The sequence below is a fragment of the Tupaia chinensis genome, unplaced genomic scaffold (assembly GCF_000334495.1).
Source record: "Tupaia chinensis unplaced genomic scaffold, TupChi_1.0 Scaffold000364_1, whole genome shotgun sequence".
NCBI lineage: Eukaryota > Metazoa > Chordata > Mammalia > Scandentia > Tupaiidae > Tupaia > Tupaia belangeri.
This window is the reverse complement of record NW_006159861.1, coordinates 294765-307285: the sequence shown is the minus strand read 5'-3', so window position 1 is coordinate 307285 and position 12521 is coordinate 294765. Positions and strand designations below refer to the sequence as shown.

Here is a 12521-nt window from a genome sequence, read left to right as displayed (position 1 = left end):
TCCCTTCTCCTCCATTCTCCTCTCGGGATCTTGGGCACGCACGCACACACACCTGGTGTGAGAAGAAACTGTGAGCTGAGTAGAGATTACTGAACTTCTTAGTCCATTCTCTGTTGCTGTAACTGATACCACAAACTGGGTCATTTATAAAGAAAAAAGGTATTTTTAGCTCATGGTTCTGTAGGCTGAAAAGACCAAAATGGAGGGCTTTCTGGTAGGGGCCTTCATGTTGTATCCTAACATGGCAAAGGGCATCCATGAAGAAACAGCTTGAGTGTGTGTCAGAAGAGGTCTCTCTTCAAGGTTTATTTCATTGTTTTCTTTTCTTCGTTTTAGCAGGGGGGGTTTTTTCTGTCTTGTTTTGGGGGGGTTTGTTTTTGTTTTGTTTTGTTTTGTTTTGTTTGTTTGTTTGTGTTTGTTTTTTGTTTTGTTTTGTTTTGTTTTTTGCTATAGTGCTTGTGTGCTCACCAGAGACACAGAGAAAGACAGAGAGAGAAAGTGAGAAACTACCCTTCAGGGATGATGGCCATGCTGCAATCCCTTCTCCTCTATTCTTCTGCCAGGATTTTAGACATGCACGCAAATACACCCAGTCTGAGCTTCAAGCTGCCCAGCCCAGAACTTAAACCAGAGTTGACCATGTGGGAGTCCAGCACCTTAACCAGTATGCCACCTGCTGGTCCCTCTCTTCCTTCTTACAAAACCACAAATCCTATGGGGAGGACCCATGCCAATGCCTTTATCTAATGCTAATTATCTCTCCAAAGCCTCATAATTTAATACCATTGAACTGGAGATTAAGTTTCCACATGCGTGTTTGGGAGAGAATGGACTTTCACACAGAGGTTGCAAATGTGGGCAAAACCCACTGAAGATCTACCTCCTTCCTGTCAGACTTGGCATCTGGGAGTTTTCGTTGTACATGCCACAGTCTTTCTTAGTTCAGATCCTTCACGCATACCTTCCTTCAAGCTGAATTCCTCTTTATCCCCTGTGTCCTATTCATTCTTCATATATTAAGTAAAAAGAATAATGATGCCCCCAGAGACATCTGTGTCCTACTTCTTGGAACATGTGCATGTATCGTTAAACAGAGAGGGAAACTGAGTAAAATCGCAGATGGAATTAAGGAACCAGCAGACATTAAGATAAGAAATTTATCCTGGATTATACAAGCAGACACAATGTAATCACAAGGGGTCTTTTTTTATTTACTTATTTATCTATTCATCCATTCATTCATCCATTCATTTAAATGATCAGAGGGTGCATGTAATCACCAGAGAGAAAAGTAAAACATCCCACATGGACAATAGTCACAGCACAATCCCCTTTTGTCCATTTCTCCATCCTGTCAAGATTTGGGGTACATACCCACACACATGCTCAGCATGTTTCTCAAGTTGTCAGGGGTTCAAAGTGCAGTTGGTCATGTGGGATCCAGCTCCAGTGTGCTGTGCTTACCTGCTGTGTTACGGAGCTAACCTTCAGAGTGACTTTTAAATGTGAAGCAAAAAAAAAGAAAGAAAGAAAAGAAGAGGCACAGCCATGTGGCACTGACGGTAGGCTACCACTCTGCAACGCTGGACCCACATGGAAAGACACTGGGTTAAGATCCCAGGCCAGCACATGCCAGGGGAGGCTGTGATTTTTAGCTGACTGAGAAGCTAGAGAGGGTTGTGTGGGGAACTGTGGCATGGTGAGACCCTGTCAGAGGTACACGTGTGCCCACATGCGTGTCTTGAGAAATAAGCATCTATTAAAATATGAAAGACAGGCAAGAGAGCCTGAAACCGAGTGATGAATGTGAGAGCCATGGCTGGCTTTGAAAACAGAAGATGACGATGAGCGAAGGAATGCAGAATTTCTCTAGAAACTACAAAGACAAGAAAATGGAGTCTCCCTAAAGACTTCAGAAAGAGATGCAGCCCTACTGATGCTTTGATTTTAGCCACGGAGGCCTATTTGGACATTTTTGACCTCTATAACTGTAAGATAATATTTTGTTTTAAGATACTGTGTTTGCGTGCATTTGTTACAACAATAGTAAACTAATGCAAGTATCAGAAACACTACTCCTGGATGGAACTCTGACATTCCAGATCAGGATGGAACCCTCTCTTCCATGTATTCATAATTCCTCATTTCTAATACTCATTGCATTCCTAATTACCTGTTCATTAGCTCTATTCCCCAACTGACTATATGCCTGTCATGTTCTTTACCTTACCCCTAGGATCTATTGCTAAGTCTGGATGATAGATAGTGCTTATAACATGTCACTGGATGAATGAATAAAATTTAAATCATGAAAAATTGATTCTCTTCCAATTGCCATATGATAGATATTTCCAAAAGAAATGATTTTTAGCTACTCTTGAGCTTTGGAAAATTGATATTAAAAAGAACATCTAAGAAAATAAGGCAGCTACAATATTTGAGTAAAAATCTGTCATAATTTATTTCATTTATTGCTAAAAGTTTTAAATTGTTTGATGAATAAGTAGAACTGTTTTTTCAAAGTCTGAAGTGATCGTGATGAGAGAGCTTAGAAGTCAAAGATTTTAGATTTAATCTTAAAAATACATAGTTGGTCTTTCACTTCATGCACCTTTTTGGATGTATAAAAGGTGCCATATGTAAGCTTCACATTGGCACACACACACATACACACAAACACACACACACAAATCTCGATGTTATACTTTCCTTCAACCTAAGCAACAGAGCAGTAGCACTCTCTGGTGGATTTATATTCTTATGTAATGCAGCCAGCCAGAATAGCAAAACCAATTACTCCTGTGCCTGATTGTATACTACTGTACTAAGAGACAAAAATGAGGGTCCATCAGGTGGCGTGGTGGTTGGGGCATTAGATGAGGGTCCATCAGGTGGCGTGGTGGTTGGGACATTAGACTCCCACATGGCTGACCAGAGTTCAAGTCCCAGACCTTGCAGCTTGTATCCTCACTTTCTCTCTTTCTCCTTCTCGCTCTCGCTCATCATATTAAAAAATATACATAAATAAAATTAAATAAAAATAATTCTTAAAAATCCTTTAAAATTGAAAGAGAGGAAAAAGAAGACTAGGGAAAGGTCAGAAGAAGATTCAAAGAGAGGACAAAGTACAAGAGACCAAAGAAATGAAAAAGTAACAAATTATTTAACTAGCATAAGTCCTATTTGTCCACTAATGTTAATATTTTATGTATATTATATGTCCACATATATTAAGTCATTGAGAAAGCAATGATGTTTTTGTCCATGCAAAAATGGCTCATAACTTTACTGATGACCCAATACTAAATATACATTTATGTTATGTACAATCATCTTGAAATAAATCACTGCTGGACTATATCTCATTTTAATTGAAGAAAAGGCAATAAAACACTGGTGAAGGAGGATTATAGTATAAGAAAAATAGTGTGGACATTGGTCATGCTTCTACCTGTGGTCTCTGTATTAGTCAGAAATGTATTTCGTGGGAAGTAACAAAATACCCATCAAACACAGAGTGGGCTTCAAGTAATCATGGGATAAGCAATAAAAGTATTTAATTATCTCATCTAAGAGGAAAAAAAAAGAAAAAGAAACCTCGAGTTAGACAGTCTTTGATAATGCTATCTTGTCTTTATGACCTACTGTTCTTTTGAGAATTTGCTTTCCCCATCATAACAGTTTGAAGAACTATTCCCATGTTCACCGTAAGAGTAAGACGGGTGTGTAAAGCCTCAGATGCACTTATTTTTTTATCAAAAAAAATATTTTCCAGAGCTCCCAATAAAAGAGCTCTGCTTCTATCTCAGCAACATAAAATGCTATATATGCCCAGCCTTGGCCGCAGTAGAGAATGTAAAATTAACTGTACAAGATTCTCATGGAAAGGGAGGTAAAGAAAGAGGTAACTGGAAAAGAGTCACTGGATCTCCCCATATCCATTCCAGGCAGAACACTTTCATCTTATCTTTTTCCTCTTTTCAAGACTATAATGTCCCTTTCTTTCTTATCAGCATAGGTAGATAGCTGTTGGTTTTAGTTTTTATCTGTTTTAACTTAAAAAATAAATAACCTCTTTATATAATGTTGTAGGTTGAAGCCCAAACTAAATGAACTCCAATGGACAGTTACAGTCCAGATTATTAAGTCAGGAGCAGGTAGAAGACTTTTACATAATGCAGCCTCAGATGGAGTTATTACACATTTCCTTCGTTTTTCACTCCTTCTCCTATACACTCCTTCAAATCTCAGTACCCCATTATCAGGATTCACGTTAAGGACATATGTATAGGTGGGGAATCCCAGTCATACATCAAAGGAACCCAATTTAAAGTAGCTTAAACAATTAAACATTTTAAAATGGATTTAATGATTCATGACATTTAGCATTCAAAGGAGGATATCAGTTTCAAATAGTGTGATAGGATCTACCTCTTGGCTCTGATTTCCTCTGTTACCATCAATCTCAGCAGCTCCTCCCTTCTGAATAGCAAGATGGCTACCAGTTCTCCAGGCATGCACCCTAATGACATAGCAATTCCACACCAAGACACTATTTCCTTTCCAGCATAATTTTTAGAATTAATCTTACATGGTCTTGGGTTAAGATCACAAACTCTGGAACCAGCAGTTAGCATAATGGCTATGTTGTTGGACTCCCACGTAGTCGACTGCGGTTCGTGTCCCGGACCCGGTGGTTTAAACTCACACTGGGAGCGTGTGCGTGCGTGCCCAAGATCCCGAGAGGAGAATGGAGGGGAAGGGATTGCGGCATGGCCATCCCCCCTGGGGAGTGATTTCTCGCTTTCTGTTTCTCTGTCTCTGTCTCTCTGTGGTCTGGTGAGCGCACGCACCCTATAGCAAAAACCTCTCCAAAAAAAAAAAAGATCATAAACTCTATAGCTGAAACAATATATTCATGTTGTGGTTCAGGGCTTAGTAATTATGTGTTTTCAGTCAAGTTATTATATTTAATATCTCTGAACTTTAATTTTGTCTTCTGTAAAATATGCCCCCATTTCCTGGATTATTTGTGGGATAAAATTACTTAACACATCTAAAATCATAAAACAGAGTTTGGCATCTAGTAAGTGCTAAGTATGCATTTCCAGTGTTACCTCCAAAGCAGCTTCTATCACCAGGAGAATAAAAGGAAAATGTGTTGAGTGGTGTGCTTGCTCTGGGAGAGCTAAAGTTTCTTACAGATTCAAACTTCAGAAAGAACCGTGTCCCCAAACGAAAGCCGAGGTGCTAGTTTTGGAAGAGTAAAAATGGTTGCCCATTAAGCTGAAACAACAGTGGCCCACTGAAGTCTAGAAAGCAGTGGTCTTTAACAAACTCATAGACTTCTACAGCAGCTTCAGCAGTGAGTGGTTCTTCAAAACAGCTTAAATGCTGTACTTTGAAGGGCCTGGTAAGTAAGTACCTGTCTGCTTCCACTGTATTCGTTTACTAAGGGGCACCCACCATTAAGGGGAACCAGGGTCAGGAGCCACTTCAGGCTCTTGCTGAAGAGGAATCTTGAAGAATGTGTGTTTGTCAGAAGTGCCCGCAGAGTGTTGGACTCCTTTAAACAAGTAAGTGGAATATAATGTCATAGCCATAAGCTTAAGTCACACTGTATATCAAAACTATGAAAGACGTTATTTCTTTTACTCTGGCATATTTTAGAAATGACTTCATTACTTTTTTGTATAGCAACCAGAACCCATATTCATGATGCTGATCCCAAGACATTAGAAGACTTCCGTTGTATACTCTCCTAAAGAGACATTCAATGGTCCTTCATTTGTCTCCCCCATTGCCTTCCCTCTCCTCCCTCCAGCAACACCACGTGCACACACAACAGCATGTGCAAAGGACAAAAATGCTTTCTTTTGTAAACATGTGTATTCATGTATGTGTATAATTATAGTGAATAGCAAATAACCATTTAAGGTGGAAGCTCTTGGTTATTGCATGGTCTCCATGGTACATGATCTTTATGAAATGCTGGACTAAGTTTTTTATCAAGGTTTCACTGGGCACTCATGTTTTGTTGGGAGTATCATATAGAGAGGACAGCTGTGTGATATATAGTATAGTTGACAGTAATTTTCTTAGAGCAAAAGCATGTAATAACATCGATGTTACGCTCTCTAAAAGTGATGTGGTCTATAAGCAGTGTTTACATGAGGTGGCTTTGTGTGTGAGGACGGTGATGCACAGAAAGAAAGGTGTCATACTTTTCCTCACCCATCATAAGGGCCACAGTCAACATTCTGTAACAAAAGACAGATTCCCAAGAGAAAAGTGTAGCAAATTTATTTAATCAAAGTTTTACATGACATAGGAACCTACAGAAATGAAGACCCAGAGACCGAGAGAAAACTGATTTTTTTATACTTACATTGAATGAAGAATCAAAAGCAGTGTAGAACTGTGGTTGGGCAGGGCCAGCCAGTGGTGGCTAAGGCAGCTGGATCTCACCGAATGACCATATGGTTTGAGTTCCAGACTGGCAGTAGAGCATGTGTGCAGGCTTGCCCCAAATCCTGGAAGGAGAGGTAGAGAAGGGACTGTGATGTGGTCATTCCCCATGGGAGTGCTTTCTCAGTCCTCCTCTCTCTCTGGGGAGGACACATACCCTCTGGCAAAATGGAAGAAAAGAAAGCAAAAAAAAAGAAAAAAAAATGTGAGTGGACAAAAAGGACCAAATGGTCATATACTTAAGGACATACTCAAGACAGGCTTTTCTTTTCAGATATTCTGGGCCTGAGGGAACCAGCAGTTAGCGTAATGGCTATGTCGCTGGACTCCCATGTAGTCAGTCGCGGTTCGCATCCCGGACCCGGTGGCTTAAAACTCACGCCGGGCACGTGTGTGTGCGTGCCCAAGATCCTGAGAGGAGAAGGGATTGCGGCGTGACCATCCTCCCTGGGGGGGTGATTTCTCGCTTTCTGTCTCTGTGTCTCTCTCTGTCTGTCTGGCGAGCACACGCGCCCTATAGAGAAAACCTCTAAAAAAAAAAAAGATATTCTGTGCCTGTGCAGCACTTTTTCCTCTAGGGTGTGAGGCAAGGAGGTCAGAGAGACCTTCCTGGGTTTTATGACTTGCTTTGGGGAAAGCATTTCTAGTTTCCATCACACACTGTGGGGAAGAGGAACTGTGGTTTCTGTGACTTACTTCAGAGGAGGAAATGAAGCAGGACAGAGAAGGGAAGAAGGTCCGAGGACCGTGCTCCTGAGGCCTTCCAATCTCCTTTAGTTCAAAACATTCACATGCTAAGGTGTCAGATTTGGGGGTGTTTTCTTAGCCCCAACATTAGTCAGAATATTTAATCAGTAGTACATTAATCAAAATATTTCATAAATAGCACGTCCCACTTGCTGATCAGTCAGGATGAACTGCTGACACACTGAGGGAACAGAAGCCATCAACAGCCTATGGAACACATCAGATCACACCGGCTTAGCATCAGCCGCATGGCGTGTGGGAGAATGTCTCATGGTAAACACAGTGTAAGAAGTCAGCATGGACTGATGAGGAACAAGGATCCTCCACGCATTGGACCCTGCTTTTATACTAAGCTGTGGAAAACAAGCTTTTGGGGAAACAGTCATATGGGACTTAAATATACCAGTGCCCCAGTCTGTTCTCCACTCTGCCTGGCAGAAGGCAGGTCAGTATGGGTCCCACCACTCACAGGGAAGCCCTGTATATAATCAGTTCACACATGGGATTATTTATTTATATCTGTCTTAGCTTATAGCTCCAAAGCTAGCCAACATATTGCCATTTCTACTTTCTTTCCCTCCTCTCCCTTTAGGGCACTCTAGGTTATTTTTAGAGAACTGTATGTATCCTTGAAATCTAAACATCGCCATCACTTTTCAGCGTCTTTTCCCATTTAAGCCATTTTCCTCTAGCTGGCAAAAATGTTGTCACAAACCATGAGTTCCAGTTGTCTAGTTTTATTAGGATGGGAATCCGGCCCTGTTTCTCATAGTTTATGTTCAATGACTGGGTTTCAGGGAAGAGTGTTAATTAACTCCATACACTTTCACACTGAAGACTGTCGAGTAAACAGAGACATTTTAAGTGGTTAGGGGCTCCAGTGCAATGTGCCGGCATCACGTCATGTCCCTAAAAGCACAGTCTGGTAAAAGAGAAAATAACTGACAGCCAGCCTATGCGTGTGGGGTGACAGAGCCTGTGGTTGGGAAGCCAGCACATCTCTTTCTCCTGGCATGAAATCAGGGTTCTGGAGAGCACCCGTGTGAGTGATAGAATCTCTCACAAGCTGTGATTCTAAGGCCGGTGGGTGAGCAGCCCACCCATAGGTCAACATAGCAGCCCATCCATAGGTCGACATAGCAGCCCTCCTTCAAGGCTTAGAGGGTTTGGGGTTTTATTCCCGACAGTTTTATAAATAAGACTCTATTACTTTTACAACCAAATATCTGACTAAACTGTGTGGAATATATTCTGAGGGCTTGGGGAAGTCAAGCAGGGGTGGGTAGCTTAAATGCAATATGGAGTGTTCAGAAAAGATTCAGGGTGAAAGAAAGATGTAACATTGATTCTAGATCAGGGGAGTACTTATGTATGTGAAGAATGAGAAGAAAAGAGACTCTGTGGGTAAAATAGCACATGCATATGTGGTAAATGTTAATGGCATGTGAAGAGAAAGCAAGGTGTGACCCAACTTCATCAGCAGTTGTTGGGAGAACTAACAGGTAAGATAAGCATGCAATGACTAACTGTTGCCATGGCAAACCCACTAAAGTTCACCAAGGATTGTGACTATTTTAGGGTCTTGGGCAGTGACAATCTTGAGAAAGTTATTTAAGTCCATCAAACCTTGAAGGTTATATTAGCGATAAAGAGGCAGGAATCAGGAGACATCTAGGTAGCAGTGACAGTAAGTCACCGAGGTCTTGACTGATTCAACAAAACCTTAAATAAAATACTGATTCATTTTAGGCCATCAGAGAAACTCTGGAAATGCTTAACGTCACTTTTATTCTGTAACTTTCATAGAAAATACTATCTCTGAAATCTTTTCTTCAACCAAATCTTTTTTTTTTCCAAATAAATATTGGTTCCCATTTATCTTTCAGTTGAAGTGATCAGGAACCCTTAGTCCCACCAAAGCTCAAGACCTACTTGAAGGAACTGGCGATAGCTTCATAAAGAGGAATACTAAAGAAGAGGTATGGAGCCTTCAGTGTGAGGATTTCAGAGCTCAGAGCCTTGACCATGGATACACTTGGGACGCTCTGAAAAACCAGATTTTTCAATCTACTTAAGATTTTAAAGAGTGATAATGAGATTTCTCTGCAACAAAATATTCATAAATTGTTAACATGTTTCTAGTAGACATTGAGATTCATGTCAGAGATTAGATTCAAGGAATCAAAAGGATTAGCAGAGGAATGTCTTGGAAAGATATTGGAGGCCATCAAGAAAATGGAAGATGCTTGATGTAGCTTTTACTCTGCAAATTTGATGGAAAATATCTGAAATCTCTTCTTCGACCAAAGGCTGAAATTGGATTTCTTATGAAAGTCCAAAAACAGTAATTAGGTACCATCTATCCACAAAGAAGTCAAGAACATTCTTTGATTTCCTCCAAGGCCATCTAGTCTCCATCTCTGCTTCTCTCTGAGCAGCTGATCTGTCATCTCCTCGCTCTTTCCCCCCATGTTTCCTTTGGGCACCTCTGCTCCTCTCTCTCACTATGCGAGTCATGACTTTAGTTCCTAATCTGCTAATCCTGGCCCTAAAATTATACAACCTTTGAATTTCAGTGTCTACTACTTTCTGTTCCTTTTAGTTTTCTCTCATTTTAATATTTTTAAATAAAGAGTCTAAATAATTTATTTTTATTTTAAAACATATCGTATAGTATAGACACATCTCAGGAAATAAGTACAGAATCAACTGAAATGTTGAGTGGACCCACATTGACATGTTGATGACAGTATTAGTTTTCAAAGTCTATCATAACGAAATACACAAGGATGACTGGAACAATAGTACTTTATTTCTCAGGGTTCTGGAGGTTGGAAGCCCCAAGGTTAAGGTGTCAGTTGGTGTGGCTTCTCCTGCGGTTTCCCTCCTTACTTTGCAGAGGGCCTCCTCACTCTATCCTCACACAGGATTTCCTCTGGGCATGCATATCCTGGATGCCTCTTCCTCTCACACTCATATGGTGTCAGGGCTCCACCCTGTAACCTCATTCAACCTTAATTACCTCCTTAAGAGCCCTATTTCCAAGTACAGTCACACTGAGGACTAGGGCTTCACCACAGAACTTGGGAATATACAATTCAGTTCCTACAGAGACTGTATTTAAAATGTGATATTTAACATTCCTTTTTGCATATATGTACATCTATACTCATACTTTTGCATTTTGTATTAATTAAGTTATATAGAATATGCTTCTTGAATCTTGGAACTTCCTTATTCCTTAAAGTCTTATTTTTGGTCTCTTTCATCGTCTTTCCTTTGCCTGATCAGCACATGCAAGATAACCAATGCTAGTATCCTTATGGGTTTATTACCGTCTTTTCCACACATATGTAATCAGATCTAAAGGCTTCTTGGCATTGTTCACTCTTGGTGTGATCAGATTTTATATACCTTTCTTCAACCTGCATTTCTCACAGAACAATGTATCCTGAAAATACCCTAGCCAGCAGGTAAAGCTCTAACCTCTTCCTTCTAACGAATGCATAAAGTTCTATGTAATTGATGTATCACTATGTATTGAATCATTCTCCTCTTTAATTGGCAGCCCTTTTATTTCCAATTTGTTACTATTGCCAATTACATAGCATTAGACATACATCCTTAATGGGAGTGATAAAAGTTTTTTTAGGGTAGAGTCCCAAAAGTTGTATTGCTGTCAAAGGCTATGTGTATATTTAAGCTTTATAGATCCTGCCAGATGACTCATGTAAAGGCTACACCAATTCATATGTATACCACAATTATGTGAGTGGGCACTTTTCCCCAACATTCATGCCAAATAAGGAATCGTCACTATTTTAACTGCCTGTCAATCTGATGGAGGTGAAAAGAGAGCCCACTGTAACCTGACTTTTCATTTCCCTAAATACAGTGAGACTAAGGGTAAGTTTACTGGCCATTGTCTTTGGCATGAATTGTCTTTTAATAATAATTGTTCGTTTTCCATAGGATTATTTATCTTTTCTCTTATTATTTTGTAGAAATCATTTGTAGTTACTGATACTGTCCACTAACTATTCTATTCTATTCATATGTCTGCAAATAGATTTCCCAATTAATTCCCCAAGTGTTGATGTCAGCATGCAAAAAAAAATGTACATGGTGAGTTTATTTACTTTTTCAGCATCAGTAAGAGATCCCATCAAATATTTGATTACATTTTTTTTTTTTTTGAGAGAGAAGGTTTTGCTACAGGGCACATGCATTCACCGGAGAGACAGAGAGACAGAAAATGAGAAATCTAACCCCCACCCCAGGGAGGATGGCCATGCCACAATCCCTTCTCCTCCATTTTTCTCTTGGGATCTTGGGCACCCACACACACATGCCCAGCTTGAGTTTTAAGCCACCAGGTCCAGGACTCAAACTGTGGTGGACCATCCAGGAATCCCATGCCTTAACCACTACACCACCTGCAGGTCCCTACAATATATTCTTTTATCTTCCTAACTTAATCATACCAAGTCAGATCCTAATGTACATCGCACGCATACCACCTCAACTACCTTGACCAGAGAAATGCAGCCATTTACCAACCCTCACCCTCTCACAAAGGAAGCTCTGTCCCTACGCAGTGCTATCAAAGCAGTCATCCAAGAGAGAGGCATTTATCCAGGAGTTATTCTGCTGGTTAGATAAGACTTTCCATATATTTTTTATTTCCAATTGAGTGTATCTGTTAATAAAAAGCATTATTCAGTGTTAGCCTTCAGACTGATAAAAAAGCCTTGGGCAAAAATTTCAAGATAAATTTAGGCCTAGTGTGTAAATCTTAGAAATTACTGATAATCAAGATGTATTATTTTCTGTTATATTAAAAAAATGCTAAAATATCTTTTCAAGTTGTATTTAAAATGACACATTTTCAGCTTAACTTCCCCTTAAAAGGATCACGTCAATGTCCATGACAACAATCTACCTGTAAGGACAGGAAATCCGAGAGAGAAGTTGCCATGTAGAGAGACAGTGATCTCCAACCAATGCACTCTCCTTCTGCTGTTTCCGGCTTTACTACGGTGTATGAACACCTGCGTATCTAGGGCCTCCCAAAGGACCATGTAAGTAAGGCTTCACTGGCTTCATGGTAGACCAGCCTGTGGCAATTCACCGCATGTTTTCTTTCTGTATTCTATCAGAAGAAGCTGCCCACTGAAATGACTTACAGCAGTAGAAGAGTGTCTCGAGAACAACCTCCTGCTACCATACCCTCCTCCTGTGCGGAATCCATACTCTCAATTTCCATGTTCTCCTGCCCTAAACTTTTTCCTATAATCAATGTGTAG

The 12521-nt window shown here is 40.2% G+C and overlaps 1 pseudogene; it reads left to right on the top strand.

Annotated features, from left to right (window-relative positions):
- Positions 1 to 12521, top strand: part of LOC102474962 (myosin regulatory light polypeptide 9 pseudogene) — a 14047-nt pseudogene extending 1526 nt beyond the window's left edge.